Source organism: Ruditapes philippinarum, unplaced genomic scaffold, assembly GCF_026571515.1.
Source record: "Ruditapes philippinarum isolate M1 unplaced genomic scaffold, ASM2657151v2 ctg177_1_1_1_1, whole genome shotgun sequence".
NCBI classification, from domain to species: Eukaryota; Metazoa; Mollusca; class Bivalvia; order Venerida; family Veneridae; genus Ruditapes; species Ruditapes philippinarum.
Window position 1 is genome coordinate 64,749 of NW_026863118.1, and position 24,884 is coordinate 89,632.

Here is a 24,884-nt window from a genome sequence, read left to right on the forward strand (position 1 = left end):
TCTATAGATCAGCAACATCTGGAAAAGCGATGCTCCTCTTTTTTGCAGTAAAATGACTCCACAGAAAAGGCGTGTCTCAAAATATTGTTCTGTCAAACATATTGTTACAATATTTGATGGTTCGTCTACTGTTATTATTTTAATAATGCTGAAAGATTTAAGTCCGTTCGGAAATGTTTCTTATAATAAGCAGTGTGTGGGAATATAAAAAGTTTTGGGAAAATGTTTTCATGTTAAGTCTCATGTTATTTTTCATGAACAATTTATTGAAATTCAATATATTTTTGCTTAAATCGTAAAACAGGAATTATGTCGTTTAAACATTTTTATTAAGTTTCAGATATTAATACATAAATCACTCTGAGTTATTTTTCTCGACCTTTTATTATTTTTCTCCTCTATTATCAATAGATATAAAGACATAAATTATAAATCAAGTACATGAATTAGTTACATAATATAGGATATGTTTACAAATCTTAAATTTTTTCAACGATCTAAAGAAATAAAATATAGAATAATTCAAATATATCATATGTAATAAAGCCTTAATATAATTATGATGATATATATTTTTATATTATATGTAGTAGTAAATGTATAATAATAGGTGTTAACGGTTTAGTAAATTCTTATTTAAGCTCCTTGGTGTTTAAAGGTCTTCTTATTTGATTACTTAATAATGTCACATGATTTTAATAAATGAATTCAATATCCATACACGTTTATCCAACATCTGTGGCCAAAACGTATTTCTGTTTATAGATATTTCATTAAAACATAAAACACTTATTACGGCACATTTCTTTATACGTACATAATACGTAAATAAATATCATCATTAAATGCTTAAATGTTTGCTTTTATTTAATTGTTAATTTGCTATCATTGCTTTGTTCGTTTGTGAAGCTGAGGTCTTCCTCCTCTGGTAAAACTTTTAAGTTCCCAAATGACCTTTACAGTGATCGTGTGGCTCTAACCGAACAAAACTAGTGTTGATATAATTTGCAATCAACTTAATTATATCTAATCGCTATAATGACACAATTTGTGCACTGTGTGATAATATCGAAAATGACATTTTAAAGTAGAATGTGTGTTATTTACTGATATAAGGATAGAGAAAGTTATATTGAAAGGCGCTTTTGAACGAGACCTAGTTTGTTCAAAGTGGTTAATCTTGTAAATTAAAAAAATAAGAATACTCTTAGAAACATTGGAATATATAACTACCATGCTTTTAATATTCGAAATTCGCTTCTTCATGTCAATTAAAGGTATTCAAATAAACCAGTAGATAGATATTGTTATTCTAGGTGGTATGTAGTCATAAGTAACATAAATATACTTTATATCATCGTATTATTACAACATCATATCATAATAAGAAATGTATCGATATGATTTACACTATTTACACTTATCTTATAAGAAATATGTTAGTATGTGCTTCATACACATGTCTAACTGGTAAATAACAAATAAGTTATATAATATGTGCATGTTCGAATGCCATACTATCTGGCTGACTGTTTCATTTTGGTAAGACTGATTCGATTTCAGTTTGGTATGAATTAATGTAAAATAGAATAATTCTTATAAATGACTTCCATCAGTTTACTGAATTAAATTTATATATGTTTTGATGTAAAATAAAATAACATTAGAAGATTTAGAAGAAATTAGAAGAAAAGAAATCGTTTGATGTATTCCGCATAGAAGCTGCATTATGATCAGATAAATGAGTCTACACACATACACGTACCGCTATGTTTTTAAGTTTGTCATATCATAAATGCACTGCCAATTTATATGTAGTTCCTTTAACAACAGCCTCAATTTACGTTCCATTTCATGTTCCATTCCATGGATATCCGCGGAATATAAATTAAGCAGCATTTGTCTTTAGGCAAGTTAGTTTGTCATAAAATTCTTCCATTGTTTAATTCTGATGATAATAACGCTTAGGGGAAATTGCGTTAGAATAATTTCTACACACGTGTTATTATTATGAACCATTTGGTGGCTTTTATAACAAGCTGTCAGTGCCTACCACAAATATGTGATTTATTGTGCCCTTAGTCGATATTCTTTCATTCTTAAGAACTTGCGTTCAATGCAATTTTTTGAAAACATCAGAATAAATACAAATGCCTGAAAAGATCTCATCTGCTTTTGTGAAGTAATTATTGAAATATGTTTCCTTGTAAAAAGATTTATTATTTGAACATAGCGTAGGAAAAAAATCATTGAATTATAGATGAGGTGAAACATAAATAAATGAATAGAAAATGTATGGTAATAAAACATACAATACAAATATACAAAAGCGTATTTTTTTCTCATTTGAACACATTGAAATTTAACTAAATTTTTAATAAATTAATTACACCTTTGAACAAGACTGAAAACAAAGATTTTACAAATTACATAATTATTAAGGTCTCTGATACTTTAATTTACAAGCAGAAATAAAAAAAAGCGATGATGATTTCCTTCGGTAAATACTTTTAATCATTTTACCGTGTAATTTATAATGTTCACTAATGACCTGCCAGGTTGTCGAATGTTTAAATCGTGTTAGAAAGTAGATTCCCGGAACATAATATAAGTAATGGACATTACTCATACATATAACAAATGTCATATTCTACCAAACACGAGTTATTTGACGACTCTCGTAATGCGTCATATTTAAGACCAGCATGTACTATAGCATTCACTCTGTACAATTCCTTAAAGGGATATTCAGGAAAAATAATGACAAAAATATTAAAATTATCTAATGCACTCAAATTACGCTAGAATGACATTAATAAAAGTTTCAGCATGAATTTCTGTTTAAATTCTACATATTTTGTTGAACAAAATTTAGACGCCAATAGAATCACCGAATAGTTTGAAAATAAGTCAGGTGACTTGAACAACCCCTTGAAGTTACAATAACAGACAGTGTGGATATTGTATGATTGTAAAAAGTCTAAGTCATTCATTGGACATGTTTTTCAACGTTTCCAGAGTTCACTGTGGTAATTTTTGTGAAATCCAAGCTCTCTAACCTAACCAACACGGGTCAAGTTAGGAAACAACTATTTTATTCTTTATATGGAGAAAAGTTTTGTTCCTTTGACTGTCTATTATATTCATCTTGAGGGAATTTACAGAACAATGAATGAAATATTCAAAACTAAGAAATGAAAATTTTGCCTGTGTCTCCCTTTAAATTTTACTTGTTTTGAATGTTGTTTGTCTATATTTTAACAACTTTACATACACACATACGTAACACATCATCTAAACCAACCACATGGAAACACAAGTCATTTTATCGCACGGTGATTGGCGATTAAAATATTAAAACTTCATGAAATTCATCAGCACGAAAGGATTCCTAGCTTTCTCATTGTTAAATACAAATCCGTTCTAAGTTAATGATACTCAAATTCTATGACAATATAACAATTCATTTATTACATTTAAATAATCATTCGATGGCAGTTTTAGTATTATTCATATTGACTATTATTGATATGTTTCGGATTATTATCGAATATCTAACTCAAACAAAAGCAAATCTGATATAATTTGATACTGGTGTATTTCATTCACTTCAGGATACAATTTTTAAAAAAAAGTGCAGCAAAAAGATACAGAAAAGATAATTGACGGCAAAACTGAACAAGAAAAGCAATAAAGATCCTTATTAAAACAATTCATGCATTATAAAAATTATTCCTTAGTGGAATAACGTTCTGTATTTCCAAGACACAAAATGCATTTTTGTATAAAACCAATTATCTTCTCAAATGGAATCAATGATAGGATATCTGTTACAACGACGCAGTGGATGGGACAATTATCTTTGCCTAATGACGCACCACTGTATTTGTCTGGCACTCCTTTCCACAAGAAATAGAAATCACAAAGTAACTATCTGTTCCGTTAAATGTTGTTTTTGATACAACTCGTGCGTAACAATAAAGAAATGAAATGTCTATGTTTTTTATCTCTTTGAAAAGGCTGCATAATCGATACAAAATTATACTCAGTTCCTTTTAAGCTGCTAAGACTGTTTACTAACAGCGTGTTAAGAGGATCTGAGGGACCTTATTTATTTGATTAACAACAAAGAAAGCATTGTAAGTGAACGTTAATTGCACTTGCTTTGCCTATACTTGATATCTTAGTTCACAATATGTAAAAAAATGATCAGCTTCTGAAATGTTAAAACAAGAATAGTTTGACATAGTAACGTCACCATTAAATAACAGAGCCTGTGATTAAAGTTCTCAAATTCATATTAATGTTTGTACATTGTGATTAAGCGGCAGGGTTGAATAGATTCTAATTTTATTTTAAGAGGAAAAAAACACGATGAATAACATTTCAAGCACCAAAAAGATTCAAATTTAAATGCTTTATTGTCTGATGTAAGTCGTCGAATCGTTGTATTTAACTAGAGACATACTTCCGCGCAAAAACTAAAGTAAACACTGTAAAAAAATTGTACAGATATAAAATCATACAAGTTGAACAAATGCGTAATCTTAGGTAAGCGTTATTCACAACATCTGTTCACTCCATGATTTTGATAAACAAACCGATGGCTCTGACTTATGAAGTGGTTCTACTGAGGTGCCCGCCCGAGAATTGAATATTGCACGAGGAAGCACTTGAAACCATAAAATCCGAAATATTATGACCTTTACAGTGCCGGTGTCATTGAGTTCACAACATATTCATATTCATTTACAACCAATTTATTGCTAATATAATTTGAAGAACTACATGGTTACGTAATAATTAACAAAACAATTTTAGAAATAAATTACCAGTGCGTTCCAACCAAATTTGCTGTATAACTATCTCCCGAAAAAATCATTGTGTATTATGCAAATAGTTACTTTTTAAATGTGATCCGTTTTACAATAATATAATAATTATTGTCATACAAAAATATTTAGTACATGAAATACTGTTAAATAATATATGTCAATTTTGTATGAAGTACTTAACTATTTGCGCAATGTAATCAATGACATGAGAACGTTTATAAAATTGAATGTTAAATAAGTGAAAAATGTAAGCATAAAATGGTAATTCTTAGGTCAGTTTTGTCATCAATTTATCAATGTTTGTCTCAAAAAGATGACAGTACGTTTGCTTTTATTAGGTGGTAAATTATATCTAACATGTGAAACCCGTGACGGAATTTTGATTCATAATTATCATAATTGTTTGTAAATGTCATTTTTTGTGGAAAAACGTATATTTTATTGGAATGTCTATCGTGTCATGTATTTTGTGAATGACGTTTATTAGCCAGATTTCCGTCTAATTTTATCGATGATAGGTTAAAAAAAAATTGTGAAAACCAAACCAATAGCATTGACATGAAAAAAAGCCTGAAAGCTAGATTTAATTGAAATGAAATTGTTTGAACTCAAGATATTTGACACAGTCGCAAGTATCTTCAGTTTCAGTTGTATTGTAAAATTTCAAGAAAATATTTGTAGTTTTCAGTTTTAAAAGACTCACTTCTGTTTTATTGAGAGGTAACCTAACCTGTTATCCCCTCTGAATCCTACATTATTTGTGTATGCCTTTTGTTTTTTTTACATTGTATCGTTTGAGAATTCTTTTACTTGGGGACGGCACTTTTTTTTTATAAAATGGCATGAAGGTAGCTCATTTAAGGTTCCATAACCACCATCGTATGGACACATTTTTTGATGTTTCTAATTTCTAAATTTAACCATATCCATATATAAAAAAATGAAAATAAAACTTCAAATATTGTTCTGCTACTTAAAGGGTTTGAAGCTGTATCTTACGATGTATTTTTATAAAATCGATCAACAGAAAAAGTTGTAAGATAGCTTGTTATTTAGCAGACATAAATATTGAAAGTAAACAGAATAAAATGTTCCGGAGAAAATATAATTCTGCTATTTAAAGTAAGTTTTTATGACATTTCAGCAATTATTTTGTGCGTGCCCCATTCACTTTAAGGCAATTTACTACCATATTTATATCAAACAAGCATTTTTGTAGCATCCGCTTTTAACATTCAAACAATAATTTGTGCAGCAGATATATAGCTTTATACACTTTTGAATGTTGGCATTTTCTTTTTTTAAGTAATGTTCAGGAAAAGGGTCATATTCTAGTCATAATTATAAAACACGCCAAACATGACTACAGAAACATTAATATATTCTGTCATATATTTGTTGAAAACAAAATGTGCTAATTAACACGAACATGCCCATTAAGTAGTCTATAAGTACCTCTATGGGAGGCAGATGTTCTTGTTGTTCATTTCTCATTCTAATTAAATAAACGTTACATTTTGGTCCTCACAAAGAACACAACGAATAAATGAACAACTGGCGGTATGCACTAATAACACTTAACTTAGAAATTTAATTGAAAAAAAGAATAAGCAAACTTTATGTGTTACAATGATGAAAGAAATTTAATTGTATGGAATGTATCAATTTCCGATGGCTTACTTAATTCCTATTAATATGTATAAGACTACAATAAAAGTCGCTTGTCGGACCCTTAAAAAAATCAATTAACTCAATGGTACAAAACAATTATAACGTTATCTATGATAATAAGAGATGTGGCGTTTTTTTTTCAAACTTACAAGCGTGGGGTGGTTTAATAAGCATTACAATTCCCAGATATCTAAAGAAACTGCGGACAGGATTTGATAGGATAATAACATAATTAAATAAAACAGAATAATATCGGCAGATAGAAGAAAAACAAAACGTTTATATAATCATTTATAGTTTATACCACGACAGTATTGCTGTATTGGCATAAATACAATAAAGGGTAATCGAAGGTAACTATTCATTAAACATGTGAGACGAATGCCCTTCTTTAAAAGGAAAATAAAGCTATATTATATAAGATACTTTTCATATTTGTTTGTGTGTTTTTAAGCTCGTACGTTTCGAATAAAACATCGAGCTATATGATCGCTGCGGCGTTGTCGTATTCGCCGTGCAAAAACTTTAATGTTAACATAACGTTATTCCGAATGATTAGTGACTGTTACTGATTTCCTTTTCTGCATTGCTCATATGTTAGTTGGTGCTATGGCAATGTAAATATCTTTAACACGACTTTGTTCTTTTGGGAATACATGTATTCTCCTTTCTTATTTGTCGACTTTCTTCCTTATATGGAGTACTGTTCTAGCTATTTTAGGAAATATATGGGTTAACATTATAATGCCTCATTCACAACGGATTACTAAATGAGTAAAAATACATAACTAGTAATCTTCATCATATCAACAGGAAACACACTGGACATTTTGTTGATTTGATGATAGTATGAAGGATGTTTCTAAATTCAAAATTTTACTATTTCAGGTTTAAATGTTGAATTCTGCTTAAGCCGGTGCTAGGGCGCGTGGACGGTAACTTGCACTTTCCAGTACCGTCCATGTACAGGCTCAATCAAACCGAGCCTGCAACATTTCCAATTTTGCCGTGTTGGACTTTCTTTAGGGATTCTGTATCTATCTATTTTTTTAACTATTTTGCTTACGCCGGGGCCTGGTTGACATTTTGCACTATCCGGTGCCGTCCATGAACAGGCTTAATCAAACCGAGCTTGCAACATTTTCCGTTTTATCGTTTTGGGCGTTCTTTAGTTATTCTCCCTTTCTTTCATCTTTTCACTCTATTTGCACCCTTAAGCGTGTAGACAGTGAACTCTAAGAATAAAAAACATACAACGATATATTTACGCATCTTCCAAAATATAGTCAGTACACTCCCGTATACAAATTAAACATTTTCAAGAAGAATTTACTAGATTCCAATACATTTCTACAATAAAAGTATTTTACACAAAGATGAGCATAGTTTATCTTGGAGATTTTGTATTTTTTAATTGTGTTAAATGATACAATTATGAGAACAGATTAGCAGAAAAAAGCAGCCCCTCAATTTAACAGTACCAAAGGGAGCACCATGATGACAGAGTGAAATTATGTTCAAGGGTAGAGATAAAATAATGGCAATATAAAGCTGTACAATATTTATATAGAAAATTAAATAAGTATAAATATTAACAATTATTACATATAATGTCAAACGAGCAATTTTGCACACTGTTCAAGTAATATTTCACTTATTATGAGAGTTATCCTGTCAAATCTACTCTTCAAATAACTTTAACATATTTAAATCAAATAACTGACCTTTGTTAAATTTAGCGAACAGTTCATTTTAAAATTAAATTGGACAATTCAAAACACGTAAATTAGTATGACTTTGGTCTCCAGAAAGTTTAACATCAGCAAACTGGAGATACCTCAGCATACAAACCAACAGAGCTAAGGAAAAATCTGTTGATGTTTCTAAATTCAAACCTCCAACTTTTGCAGAAGGGGTTAAAGTCCTTTAACAACCGTTCATGAAAAAAAAACAACATTTAAACCGAGCTGATAATTTTAATGTTATCGTTTTGGACGTTATTTATTGTTTCCATTTTTTATTTCATTCAATATCAGTCGGTACTTTAGTGACATTCTTATTCATGTCTTAAAACGAAATTATAAAATTCTGGTTTGTATAAAGAGGTATTTGCATTTGTATGGACATATTCTTGCCCCTACACACGGGCTAAAATAACACGTTTCATCACATAACCAGTTTCATCACTTCGATCACTTACTGACAAGGTCGTTTTCAAAATTAGTATTTCTATTGAGAAATGATGAAGCATTTATTAAAAAAAAAGTGGGATACGTTTTTTTTTGGCCAGTGTTTATTTATATCGATGGTGATTTTAATTTGTTGTGTATGTTTAGTGTCTCTTAAATAAAGATTTATCTCAAATTCGCCTACATATACTGAAAGCAATAACTTTTGCGGTATTAAGTTTCATAACCCAAGATATTCCTGGTGGTTATACTTTCTCCATACTTTCTCAACATAAAAAACAATGAGAGGCGCAAATATTTTTTCACGATATTCTTTTCTCACGTAAATACCTTCTGCATATATCAGAGTATTATAAAATTATATATGGTTCATCTTGAAAAAGGCTTAGAAGACCTAGACTTCATTAATTATCTGGTAAAGTATTAGTGTGCTTCTAAGGTTTCTTCTCAACTTTAACCATTTCTCAACTTTAAGTCATTTCCAGTTAAATGATCAGTTTTTATAAGCATTACAAATATTTGTGTAAGTTGATTTTTAGTATTTAAATAATTTGTAAAAATAACTCTTCCTCGAGATTTAAATATTTATTTAATATTTTTACTACAGTTTTATGTTAAATGTCATATTTTGATTGCCCTTTTCTATGTTTGATTAAATGAGTAACCGTAATATTCACAAATATATGTTTCATAAGAATTATAATCCGTCTGCATGTCTGTCTGTCTACACTTCACTCTCTGTTTGTCGGTATGTAATTCATTCCTTTAGCCTTTCTTCAATCGAAGTAAATCATTTGTTACATTATATATTGCAATGCTGGGAAAATCGTTCCTTTCATGAAATATTTGTAAAAGGTTTTCGTTGTTTAGCCATTATGCTCGTGAATCATCTCGAACAAAAAGTATACTTTATAAATTGTTCTCCTGTATATGCTTACCGAGGAAAGTCAAATGATGAGGCCACTCCATCCACTGTAAGTAATCAATTCTATAGAAAATATCAACGTATGAAGGTTTTAAAAGGCAATAGAAACTTTCTGCTATTATGTAACGTGAAAGTTGCATTTTCAACATCATTTAATAACCAATTTTGAGTTTCCTTTTATTTCATGACAGTATTGTATAAATCAAAGTTGACATTATCACCTGTTTTTATTTGAATAACAGTGAATTTAACAATAGAATTGACATTTGCACTTTTGTTCACAAATATGTTGTAGCAAGTTTCTAATTTTATCCACTTATCTGATAATTATAATTAGACAGGTCAGGGATCCGTTCAGATCTCCTTAGCAGATGCTTAGTACAACAAACATTGTATAACTACCATCCATGAAAAGACTAAATTCAATCCAGGCGTGCATGTTTGATTTTGCCGTTGTTAACTGATTTATACTGTTTCAATTACATATTTCCAGTTCGTTAAAGTATTTTCCATTTCTTCATACCAGTTTAAAGTGATTATTCTTGCTTATGTCTGAAAATAGATAAAATGAAACCTGACAAATGAATAGAGTTAACACATACAGACAGTTTCTCAGAATTATTTCCATTATAATTTATTCAAAGGCTTCCCTTTTTTTATCTTTATAACGGATTTAACTATATCTATATAAAAGTACACACAGCTAGCAAAACAAATTATATACACTAGAAAAATATGGCTATTGAGATGCCTCTTAAAATAGTATATGCGTTTATCCAGATCATCAGATTGTTCAATGTTTTTTTTTTGCATATCAGACAAGATAATAAATTATTTACACTGTCCTTAAACCTGTCTTACACCCCCATGTAAGAAAAGTCTCGTGTTATTTAAAAGGCGCCTTTACTAAGTCTTTACGTTCTTCCGATTATGTCATTTTTGCAGTTATAAATAAAGTTATAAATTCGTACGTGCGCTACTATCAGAAAAAAAAATACCGAATGAAATCTTAGTGTTTCCTTTTCGAAATGTCATTAACATGTAATATTTAAGAGAAAAGAACCAAACACCGGTTATATTCACATAAAGGTTTATCTTATTTTCGTATAACGGTTTAGTGGCAGAGCCTCGTTACTGGCGCCAACGCTTACCTTCGAACTAGATATTCCGGTCTTTACCTATAAATTATACGTTATTACACAATTTACTGTACAATACATGGATATATTTGGACGAGTTAACAGCTTGAAAAGTTATATTGGACGAGCCGAGTCAAATATATTCCGTACTGTACAGTTAAATGTATAGTAACATTTTTATTATATATTTTATATCTTTCGTTTAATTTGCAATATCATCATTATCATCACCACCAACAACAAAACCACCAACAATATCATCATCCACACCCACAACAAAACCACTACCACTATCATCAACACCATCTTTATAACCACAAAAACCACTACCACTACCATAATCTTCAATTATAGACCTGTAACCCCTGTCAAAACTGTTTTAGAAGAAAAGGTAATTATTCATAAATGTTTTTGTTGTACTATAATATATACATAAGTTTAAGGATTTGACTGATACAACTATTTCTTTTTAGACGTTATTTATAATAATAATAATAATAATAATAATAATAATAATAATAATAATAATAATAATAATAATAATAAAAATAATTATAATAACCAGATTTATAAAGCGCCCTTTTCATGCAGGGCACGTTCAAATGCGCTGTACATAAATATTAAAAAAGAAAACAATCACAAATTATTGGATAAAACGTAAAATATCTAAGAAGGTACAAAATGAAGGTAAAAAAAGATATACCCGTGTGCATCATCACACATAAAACGTTTAAAATGTCTTATAAAACTGGTAAAACTTACAGACGTGTGTAAATAACTGTTTTTTTAAGCTTTCTTATAAGACGAGAGAGTTTCACAGTCACGTAGTTCTGAAGGTAATGTGTTTTGGTGCTGCAACTGAAAAAACATCGATCATCGTAAGTTACAATTCTGGAACGTGGAACATTCAGTAAAATCGGTCCAGTCAAAGACCTTAATTGTCTTTGAGGTATATATACTGTTAACAGGTTTGTGATGTATTGCGGGGCTTCTTCGTGAAGGGCTTCAATGACGTGAGTGAGGATTTTATAATCTATACGTCGATGTATTACTCAGTGGTATAGGGGTGGAAAACTCGCTTTGTGTGTCAAAACTATACGAGATGGCATTTTTATGACTTTGACGGTGTTATTAAGAAGTCATTCTTGTAATGAAATTGTTATGTTACATGTAATAGCTACTATATTAAGACAAATCTAGACAATTTAGCTGATCAATAATATAATATTCTTTTTAATAGCTAGGTCTTATAAAGAACAAGATAAAATAGATTTCTAAATTCAAAATTTCATCATTACAATTTTAAATGTTGAATACTGATTGAGCCGGTGCTAGGACACGTACACGTTCACTTGCACTTTGCAGTTCTATTCATGAACAATTTTACTGTTTCGGGCGCTCTTTGTGGAGTATATTTCTCTCTATTTTGAAATGATAAATATTCAGTATTTGGATTTCAACAGAATTGTGTGGGGTGATTTATTATTTTAATATGACATTAGATATCTAAGCGAACAAAAACAAGAAATATATTGGTATTTTGTGAAAAAGGAAAAGAAAAGACTTTAAATTGTGCTTTGTACAAGATCATGGTTTATAACAAAACTGTTTTGCTATTTGACTTAAGTACAATACAAATGTTTTTGAATATCATTTTGTAAATCAAACAGAATTAAACTATTTTTATAACTGTGTAATTCCTCAAAATATCGCCTGTCTTAACTGAAATGACATTTTTATGTAGTAATTTATTTGGCAAAAACAACATTGTTTTATCTTTTGGAATTCCAATGGAATAGGTGCGAATATTAACGTTTTTGGAACGAATATACATGTGCACGTGTGCTTTACGTCATCAAAAAGTGTTCAAAAGCATCGCAACAAGAGATAAATTGAGGAGTGCCGTTAAGTCAATATCCATTTACACTTTTTTAATAAAGATAAAAATATATAACATATTACATGTTATGGTATGCAAAGATCGGAAATATGGCGAACGTGCTCGTATGGATCGAATGCCAATGTCCAGATGTTTTGTGTGCACAGTTACCTGATTAACAAATAGAGGTCCACGCAAAAAGAAAATCATTTAGATAGGTTACTCTAATGATAAAGAGACTATTTGTTCTCATTGCATCTTACCGGAAGAAACTTTATAATATTGTTTGTCCATCGGAAATTATCCGAGAAATCAGTGACAAATATATTTGAAATCAGCAAGCAGTTCATATGCGATACCCCCCCCCTCCCCCTCCTCCAATAAATTTCTTAAAATGGACGTTTTGCACATTATATTTTCTTCCAATGTTGGCCATTATATTTCATTCATATGTTGGTCATTATATTTCCTTCATATGTTGGTCATTTTATTTTGTTTTAATTTCGCCAAATGTCTGCTATTAAAAATGCATACAAATCACAATATGGTATCGGTCTATTTCTTGTACTATTTGCCGACGTAGCCTAATCGGCAATTCACTCTTGGTTCTTTAAACAACTTTAACTGTAAATATCAAGACAATAATAACATAAAAAATAGAATATTAACATAATATAAGACAAATGAATAGCCTAATAGACCAAAGTGGGATGTCGGATATCCTTGCTAGACATGTTGTAATTTTAGTTTACCGCTGGACACAATATTACTATATAATAGATTAGTTTATAGTTAAACTATGCTCGTATTTGATATTAAAAAATACTACACAGCCTCTACACCGTGCATATCAAGTGTCTATATATGTAAATCAAGTAACGCCGGAATATGAAAATAACGCACTATTCGTGTAATATTTAACGCAGAATTGTGCAGTAAATGGCGGATACCTGACATGATTTCCAACGCCGTAAGAAAACTGGCCAATATACTTAATTAACCGAACTGAAAGAAAGTCAGTCCGATATTACGTAAATTGATAGCCTGTTTTCAGTAAATATCTTTCACAAGAGTTCATCTTGGCAACCTAATAAGTGATTATATTTTTCTTATTACCTAACAAGGATGGAAAAAATATTTCTTGTTAGAAATATACCCACACAAAATATCGACTGCACATAACTCAATTTCATTGCATTGCCCAAATGTTAACCGGTGACTGTAAATAGTTGTCTATTCTTAGGCAGTTTTTATTCTTTTGGGAAATTCTCTTTGAGTAATATCGACCTTCTATTTGTGAATAATTGAGTACTTTTGTACTTTAGATGTTTAGAAAACAGATCTTTTTCTCCTTGATATGCATGTTAACAAGAAATAGCAAATAAATAACTGATAATATTTGGTAATGATCAAGTCAACATAAAGAAAAGAAAACGTTTTTATTCAATCATTAAACTATCAGAAAAAATAATTAGAAACAAATAAGTGGACAAACTTAAAAAAAAGATTAAAGCTGGTAGTTCTTCCAAGGACTGACTCTATATTTCTAGTATTACGGCACAAATATTGATGAAGGTATAAGGTGTACATTATATATATACACAATTTTTACATAAAAAGTATTGTTTTGAAATATAATGCTGAATTAAACTACGCATTGCTTGAAATTCTTACAAGACACATGTGTCTCCTACAGTTTTACCTCATAGGCAAACCGATTGTCTATCGGAAGGAGTAAATGCGTTTCCATGTAATGTTTTCAATCCCTAGTCACTAGTAGAAATCACATCATAAATCACAACAAATTTGAATTAAAATATGAGGGCTGTCTTCACGAATATAGTTATGATGCTGAAATGGGAACAAGTCGGGTGGTAAAAAATAAACTAGAATAAACTAACCTGCTCGCTGCATGTTAACGGGCGTGATAATAGAGGTATTTATGTCTGTGTCAGGTGAAACATATGACAGCCGTTAGGTCACAGTTATCTCGTGGAAACTGCAAATATTACTTCTATACGTATTTAATAATTGTTAACAAATATGTTGCTTTTTAGTCCCGTATTGCATGGAAGAGTGGCTTTATATCACTTATTGACTTTACAGCTAAGACTTTTTTTGCGTCTTTTCCATTTGGCAAGAAGAACAGTTATAATGCTTGATTAAATTTTATATTTTAGTCAAAAAAAAAAATTTTGTCCACACTTTTTCTCCGTTCTTCAGCTGATAGGTATCTGACTAGGAAAAAAAACAGAATTCCTAAAGAACGCTCAAATCGACAAAACTGAAAATGATACAGAAACTGTCTTTGCAAGCTACCATCCACGCCTTCTAGAACGGCATAAACAAACTTTACCATTTAAATATGAAAATGGTGACATTTGAAATAGAAACATTCACAGATGTGTCCATACGGCGGTTATCATGGAACCTGGAACCTTTAGTGCTAAAACTATTATTACAACATTGTAAAATAACAATAATAAAGATCAACAAGGCAAAGGCAACGTTCACAGGACGCCGTCCCCGGACACACCCAAGCAGGACACCCAGAAGGCACCAAACAAGTACCTGGAGTGGACACACTTATATCATCTTTGCATTTCTATAGAAAGAAACATGCATGATACCTTTCTAAAGTACCTCTAAGACAAATCAAATCATTAACTAAAACACATAACAAGATAAATTTAGATCTTTATTGCCTAAATAACATTTATTTGATAATAGATCAAGTGTTAGACAGTGTATTTTGCATCTGTGTTTTGAATTGAACATCGGTAATTAGATTTTTAACATCTAAAACAAAAGGATCATTGCTCTTCCTATAAAGAGAACATTTTACCAAACAGACGGACCTATATAACTAAAATAGATATTACATTAAGTTGAAAATACATATTCATTGAAAAGGTCATATCAAGACCTTTGGAAAGCATTAAATGAATTGATTGAGATATGGCCTAATTGTCGCTTTCTGTCCTTTGATTATGAGAGTTCAAGATGTACCTTAATTAGGCGTGTATCAAGATATGTTATCAGGTTTGCTTAATAAAATAATTTGATGAATGATTGATAATACATTCCTTGACTCCTTGTCAATGTTAACGCATTCAGTCGATTTTTTGTATTAATAATAACTAGTCACGAACTCACAAATCATTAATGACTTTCATAAATATCGTCAAATATTCATGCGATACCAAATTATTCTAGGGAAAGTTTCTTTAAGATTGGCTTGTTTAAGCCTGTTATCCGAGCGAAAATGATTGAGGCAAAAATTGTTTTGAGTACAAACATTCATAAAAGACAAAAAAAATCAACGTTGTATAATTTATAACGTTCAATGATATAATGTAACTTCCGGCTTGACTTTATAATATCACGGAGTCTGTCTCGTCGCTCGTATTTAATGTTTTAGTGCCTTTTGTTTGAAAAAATATCCAAAATTTATGTTAACTCCTTTGAAGATAATGCTTACTTGTTTTCAAAGGAAAACAGTTTCGTTGATCACCTAAAATAACATTTATAGCATGTGGGAAAATAGCTCTGGTATATTTAATCATTGTGCTACTTCGACGCGTTTAGTGTTTGTTTTCTAAGAAAAGTGTTTTTAGATAAATAACAAGCACAGTGTTTGACAGTAATAGCTCTATGTCACTCTCTCGTGCATTCTCCTATTTTTGGGCTTACTTATAAAGATATATTAATCTTGGTGAGTTCTTCTCTCTAAGTATATGAAGTATAAGAATATATTTTTGTTGTTAAATTACTGTATTTTGAAAAATTAATATATGAATAAGTGACGTTCTTTACATAAATAGCACTTGCATTCAGATCGATTTCGCTATAGAGTTGGTTACAAAGTATACGAGCGTACGTAGATAATGACGCAGCATTTAGTAAAGCCATTATTTCTTTGATACACGAAACAATTGATTGTGAAACGTAAAACGCGCATTGATGCGTACAAAATTAATGATGCTATTGGTTTATGACTGTCATATATGGGAACATGAAGTACCCTCAATTAAAATTGAATTCTATATTAGAACATTGATGGTCAATTAAATACCCAGTGAATCAGTACCTTTTATAGATATTTGAAAAAAGCCAATTCCATTTCTTGTAATATTCCTTTTCATTGTACAACTACGAATTTCCTTCCTTTTGCATGTCACACTAAATACTGTACTGGTAATGTTCCAAAAAGAATATTCATTTACTTTCATAGCATGTTTAGTTAAGGTTTTAAAGTCTACATGGGGCAAATTCAAATATTTTTAGAAACAATAGAAAAATATGTTTGCAAAAGGTGTTGATTAAGTTCTAAATTATCAAGTATGAACATTTATGTGATAGATAATATGTTGTTCTGGAACATTTATTATATACGATATGTAGATACATTATATCGAATCATGTATCCTTTACATACCTGCTTTATCAATATCTATAACTTTCGTGGTTTATTGTAAATACATGTCCTATCAACTTTATTATTTATTGTATTAAAGATCCTGTAACACAATTTTTTCATGGTTTTATTTTATAAATATGATGCTCAAATTAAGAATTGTCAATATTGTAAGTTCCAATAAGCATTCTTTATAAAGATATTACCCAATTTAACATTTCATGTAAATAAAGGGAGGTAATTATAAATTTATTTTCTATAAATTCTAGGTTAAAATTTCTAATAAGAAAAGAATGCATGTAATCAACTGATTCAATATAATGTGCACACGTATTTGCAGTACACATTTTACATATTCTTCGATGTTCAAAAATTGTTTAATTTGCATAATTATATACTATATAATATTTTGCAAGTGTGGTATTCACACAGTGACAATATCAGTCATAAAACATACAGGATCTTTCGCATAGCTCAATCGGTTAGAGCGCGAGACTTGTAATCTCGACATTGTGGGTTCGATTCCCGGGCTGGCCAACTAAAATTACTAATCAGTCTTTCGGATGAGACTTTAAATCGAGGTCCCGTGTATGGGTGCTTAAACACTTGGCACGCTAAAGAACCAGGAGACGCTTCTGGAATTGGGGCATCTTTCTGTATCTGTAATTGCACTATCCTCCGAAAAATAAAATGACTAATAGTCTTCTGGAGGGCTCGCCCATATGGGCAACCGGTGGCGAGTATAAATAAACGCAAATTCACACACACAGGATCTTTAAATACAAATGTACCTTCCATGAGACCTATACTGGTTAATGCAATGATGTCACAAACGTTATTTTTATCCAGGCATTAATTGATACTGATTACCCACATCTCAACTGTAAACAAAATGATGTTTCAGTTTTGTCTGAAAATACATTTACTATGACATTTATTATGCTTTAGAGTAGAGAAGTGTTAATGTCTCTTAAATTATGTTTCAAGGTAGTGAGATGCATTTTTTTGGAAATGTCAATTTTGTTCATACGGATAAAGGTTAGTCAAGAATAAATCCGTCATGTGGCGATATCTAAAATTTCATTTCTTTTTCCTTGACCAAGATTATATTATCATATTTGACGTTTTGTAAAAGCATTTGCTTTCATTGGAAAGAGTATAGTTATTTAAGCATGTTGGCGTCCGTGAAAAAAAGTTAATTAAATGTTAAAACCAAATGATATAAGTAGTAAGGACAGAAATCTGTTGGTAAAATCTGAGTGAACTGTGAGAATTATTCATGTGATTTTGCTTTTGTTTTTTCCTAAAGACCACTGACTTGTTATGCAAACCAATGCAAAGGATAGTCAATTGGCAAATGTATTAGCTTGATAATATTTTAGGCAAAAAAGGTTTTATTTATTTCATTGGAGCGGATAGTTGGTTCCACATAAAACGATTTCGTATACTTCTCTGTCAAATCAATATTTATTACAATTTCTCACATATTTCGTTGGCAATTCTTTTTCGGAGGATAATATTTCATCTTCAAATAACCCAAATGTTACATAATTTTATGAAGATAGCATCGCCTTTGTAGCCCTAAAATGCAATATTATATAATACCATAAAAAATGTGCTTTAAACACTCTATCGTTACAAAGTGGTACTGCCTAAAATAAAATAACTATAACATTTGAGTAATCAAATGTGTTATAATATCCTCAAAAGCGTTAATTTATTATTAAATTGCAGTTCTATCATTTTTGTCATGTTTGCGTGAAAGTATAAGTCCGTTAAATCCACTTAAGTTAAAAGAATATGTGTGTTCTAATTTATTTAATTAAGATCACTACAAACCCAAACATAATCCGTTATCGTTTAGTCGTTGCCATTGTCTTCTTTGGATCACAATCTTTTGAAGAATCTTACTCTAAGACAGACAGACAAACAACAACAGCAACAACAACAACATAACAATAACAAAACAAAAACAAGAAATTAAATTATCTTATGATTTGCCTTTAATTCTTTAGAAGATAATCACATATCTTAAGACAAAATATATTAATGTCGAAATAAATGCATGATGTAACAGATTTATTACAAAGTTTGTTCTTATTCATCTGCAAAGTATATTCAATTTCATAAAAATCATGTGTAATTTATGATAAACATGATACAGTGATTATAATCGTTAAAACAGAGCACTGTCAGTTTATATCAAACTTTTTAAAAACATCGCATTTTTTAACTGTTCACACATTTTCAGATTCAAATTAAATATATGTACATTAGGTCTCTGCCAAAATGCATTAGCGATATATCGTAATACAGGGAAGAAATCACCCGCATTCCCAAGAGTGTCATACAGACTACAATTTCTTTGGACAAATTCTATTTTATATGAGTTTATGCCGTATACGTGGTTTAACTTCTAGACAATGTTCAGATATTCTCAGTTTAGTTAATGCTTTTCTAATTTTCGTTGTATTAACAATGTCTCACTATGGCTGGAATTTAAACCATGAAACTAGTCTATCTGTTCTGGCTCTTGTCGGGTCTTCTAATGGAACATTCCAGAGTTGTAAACCAGTCTTTGCGTAAGCATATCTAACACACATTTTTTCCAACTCTTTAAAAGAGCTTAAATGATAAAAACGAGAGTCTATCTGTCTCTGAACAACATATTGTATGCATGTGAACGCACTTTCTAATATATTTTTAAACCAATATATGCATAAGACATGAGTCATTAAAGTTATTGTGACAGAATAAAAGTACTAACAAGATATGCGGCTTGCTCGTTTTTAACTTTCTTTGTAAGAAATATATAGATTAAAGAGATAATGTTATGAACTGGACATTGTGTATCTTTGATAAGGTGGCATTAATAGAGTTTGGTTTTGTTGTTTTTTATGTGTGTACGTGCCTTTGTGTCTTGTTTTAATTGTTTTTTATCGTGTAAAATGACCCGATGCAACTCTTTACTAAAACGTTTGCAACAAAAACAAATCGATTTTCTATTCAATTTGTTTTTACAATTGTTTTGTATTTTTTCCTTATTGAAATGTACTGGTTATTCATTTTGTCAGAGGTATTTTTTTCTTTATGGTAAGCTAAACTGTTTAGTAAAACTACAAAGGAAAGTCAAAAAGGCAGTGGTAATAGCGGAATTAGATTATGCTCAGGGTTTATTTATCTCAAAAGAGAGGTTAATTGATTCCACACATGACAGTTTTCAAAGGTCTACTCAACGATATACGTAAAAATTGAGAGTAATATGTATGGCATAGAAAAACTACAATGCATTCATTTTCTTTTAATTTCATGTTTTTGTTTGTAGAGGAATTCTGAAACATAAGTTTGACTTTTTATGGTAAGCATGAAATGAATCAGATGCATTTGTTAGGACTGACTGGCATTTTTCCTGTAAATAATGTTTACCATTAAAGTACATCTTTCAACCACAAAGACAACACAAATAGAAGACAATTACTGATAATTGAATTCACGTAGAAACATCATGTGCTGTAACTGTCTTGAACGATGGTCTTTTATTTTGTTGAAATTGCTTTGGGTTTCTGTCACTTTAATTACTTTATGCCAGTTAGCCGGTGTTCCTTTGTAATTAGAACATTTTATACATGTTCGTTTTTAAAAGAGTATGTTAAAGACATGATAACGAATAAACATCAAAGAGTTTCATGATTGTCTTCCTTTCAGACCATTAAGATGTAAATGACATAATTCTAAAATAATACTTAAAGATTTTTTGTAGAATAACTTATTAGGATTTTATTTTATATAATCATGATATTAAAACTGCAATAAAATATAAAATAAATTTTACAATGTGGCTAATTGTATTGTTTTTTTTCTACCCTGAAATGTCAGTGATATCTGCAACATAATCATGCTGCTATGTAATAGTTATAACATGAAACGAGTTAGATACGAGGAAATAACACTGGCTGGGGCGAGATCAAGAGGTGTTTCTGCTAGAAAATGGCAAGGTCGTTAGGCCAAAAATATGATAAACAAGATCGACAAGGAAAGGCGGCATTCAATGAACGCAGACCCCATCCGACCCAGCAACAAGCGTCAGCGGCAAGGAGCCCAGGAGGACTCCAAAGAAAAACAGGACAGGGCACAAGGCAGAGTACGGGCAGGCAAACCACTACATCAGAATACATAATTAGTAACTTATAAGGAACTAAAACAAAACAAATAAATGATTTAATATAAGGCCCATTATGTCAAAAGGCACAGGGGAAGGGGACATGAGACACGGGGAAGGGGGGGGGGAATAAAATAATAAAAACTAGGGGCAAACGGGAAGATACTTATCGTAGACGAGAAAACAACAAGGGACACAGACAAAAGTGTCATCAAAACAGTATGAAACAACAAACAAATAAGTCTAAGGAACACAGAAGGGTGCCACCATGGAACGGTAAGCAGCATAAGCATTGCTGGGGAGTTTAAAACCGGTTAATGGTGCACCAAACCTCACTCTTAGTCCCAACATGTTCCTTTAACGGGACATTGTTAATATGACTCCAAGCCAAGCGAAATTCTAACAGTTGTTATGGTTACAAAAGGTTAAATAAGTAAAACACCAAAATGATCATGTAGAAACATATAAAAGTAAACCCAATGACCATAACAAAAGTACTCGATGTCTTAAAGGAAGACAGAGCAACAAGAAAATCACCTACAAGGGCCCGACGAAGCAAGACTTTTTGGCAGAAACATCCTGAGATGTCGCCCCAGCCAGCGTTTTACCCCCGTAACTAACTCGTTTGATTTCATAATATAACTGTTTTATCGCAATGACATAATTTTTTCTTTTTTTGTAATAGAAACAAATAAATAAATCGTTAGCTGCATTGCAGTTATTTATGATAATGCAGTTTTTTCAAGATGTTTTCGCTGCCGTTAAAAATATACAAAAAATATCTAATGTTAGGGGCGGATTGTAGACTGTTACCAAGATTGATTCAAGATTAAAGGGCTTTTTTAAGTGAAAATAATTCATTCAGCGGATGTACCTTTTGAATAAATGAGAGTAAATTTCATTTCATTAATTATCTTTGTTAATATTTTTCATTGTATTTAGATAAATATATATTTTATCTTATTTTTTTTAATTCCATTTTTTGGCTACTGAGAATGGTCGTTACCACTGCCCCATTGGAGCCTCTTTGAAAAAAAAAACAGTATTGATATATACAAGGTGCGAAAAAACTCAACCAATATATAACAGTCGATTTTTTTCCATATATGAATTAATGAAAACACTGTACTGTTATACATCAATTCAGTTTTCAAATGCTCATTGAAATGTACTTAGTATAATGGGCTAGTAAGAACAAAGGAGAAGTTCCATTCATATGATAAATATTTGTTAATACTGTTGTTGAAAGATGCATTGATAACAACAAAATATTATGAAATTAGCAGATCCGGTTTGATGGAGTCTGTACATGAAGGATATTGAAAAAGTTCAAATCCCCCACACACCCTAGCACCGGTTTGAGTGGTTCTCACTTTTCATTACTTTAAGTCCTGGAATCAATGAATCCGAAGAACCATAAAAAAAATATAATTTGTAGTTTTTCTTTTATAACAATTTGACCACACTTTTATCATGTTGACTATAGACTGACTGGACATTAAAAAAAATAATCATCATAAGATTCTAAAGTCATTTCTTTTATCCATTTATCAACATTTGCCACGATAAATGACAGTAAGTTTGTCTTTATTCCGTTTTAAATTATCTTAAACACGAGACTCCCGTGATGAAATTTTGATTAAATATTGATTTTTGTTGACAAATGTTATGTTTATAGATATTAAACATTGTACTGATCAGACAAATACAGATCATAGACTGTCTAGTTGGATCATGCTTATATCGATATAATACGTAATGACCTTCATGTGTTTTGTGATGTCGGTTCACATTGATTTCTTTTGTTTATGATTTCAAATTGTCTTTTATCTCGCAGAAAGAATGCACTATGAAGGTCGACGTTATGTAAGACACTTAAGCTATCGTTGTTTATTCTGAGTGCAAAGCTTTAAAAAAAGAACGAGAGAACTGTTGCAGAATAAGTATAAGAAGCCATAAAAGCTGTTGTGTATTTATTCGAGAAAGAAAGAAAAGCAGTCATAATTCACGTCTTTCAAACACGATGGTTTTTATTCTGTTTATTTTATTGAAATTGTCTTAAGCATACATATCCAACAACAGGGCATTTTAAGATATATTTTAAAAATGTTATAGGAAATAATTTCACCTGAAGAAAAAAAAGAAGCAGTCACAATTCACGTTGTTCAAACACGATGGTTTTTATTCTGTTTATTTTCTTGAAATCTTCTTCAGCAAACATATCCAAGAACAGGGCATTTTAAGATATATTTTAAAAATGTAATATGAAATAATTTGACCTGAATTGGAACTGCATTCAAATAATCTCATCTGAAATTTCTCACATCTTTACTTATATTATGTAACAGTTCACAACTCTCAAATAATCTTTTTATACTAAAGTATTTCTTTTTGAAAAAGCCAGTTTGTTTTCCGACAAGATATAGTACATTATATCGTCAAATGAAATATATTTATCTTACAAATAAATATCCTGTAATATTTTTATATTGTTTGTCACTTATGTTAACGAACGGCTTAAAAAAAACTGACACGACAGTAAATTATTTGATCGTGTCACCATTTAATAGTTTTGTAGAGATAACGCGTCGTATAAATCAGCCATGAAGACAAAAGTCTGAAATCTTCTTGTCTAATTGGTTTTGAATATATATATGAACTTAGTGACAAGCAAATACTAGATAGAACTTCAATATAATGTAAAATACGATGTATATATTCATTTATTCATTTTCGTTATGATATCTTAATTTAGTACAGTAGCAGAATAAATGGCATATTGAATACAAGTAAATCCTTATTCCTAGTTTAACGCACTTTCCATTACTGTCTTTAAACAGGCTCAACCAAACAGTGTCTGCAACGTGTTTTCGGCGATCTTTAAGGATTCCGTTCTTCTCTTTTCTAAAGTACTATGAAACATACATAAAGTTACTTTACAGTGCTTGGTTGTTTCAATCCTAGGTTACATACAGTAGTATTTTCATTTCATATTCATTCGTTTAAAGAGTTTATCAATACATGTAACGTGTTTTTGCTATTTCTCATGTGTAATATTTGTAGTTGGGAGTATTTATGGTAAAACGAACAGGCACTTATGATGATTATTTATTAGGATTTTCATCCATTTGATGTTTAAATGCTTTTATGCTTCTCATAAACATATATATTTCACATATTATGATATTTAGAAAAAAGGTTGAGTCTGCAACATTTTCAATTATGCCGTTTTCGACGTTGTTTAGGGATTTTTATTTTCTCTATTCTATTGAACAAAATATGACTGTATGTGGCAAATTAAATGAAAATGCTATGACTTTCATTATTATACATGTCTAAAAATTTAGCAGAACCCTCTGCATTTTTTATAGAAGATACTTTCTTTTACAGAAGGTAAATAGTTTTATTAAAACAGTCATCTTTTATTATTTAGTGTTATGGCAGAAGGTCTGATACTAGAATAAACTTAATTACATGTATTCCTCAGATTCAATCGTGAGCATTAGTGGCGGCGTGGCCGACTGGTTTACGCGTCGCACTAGTAATCTAAGGATTGCTGACAGTATGGGTTAATCCGGAGCAGGCCGTTGTGATTCCAACACAGTCGAACTATATTAAATTAGTATAAACTAAACGAGAGCATATTTTTTGCAGGTTCTATTTAGTTTGT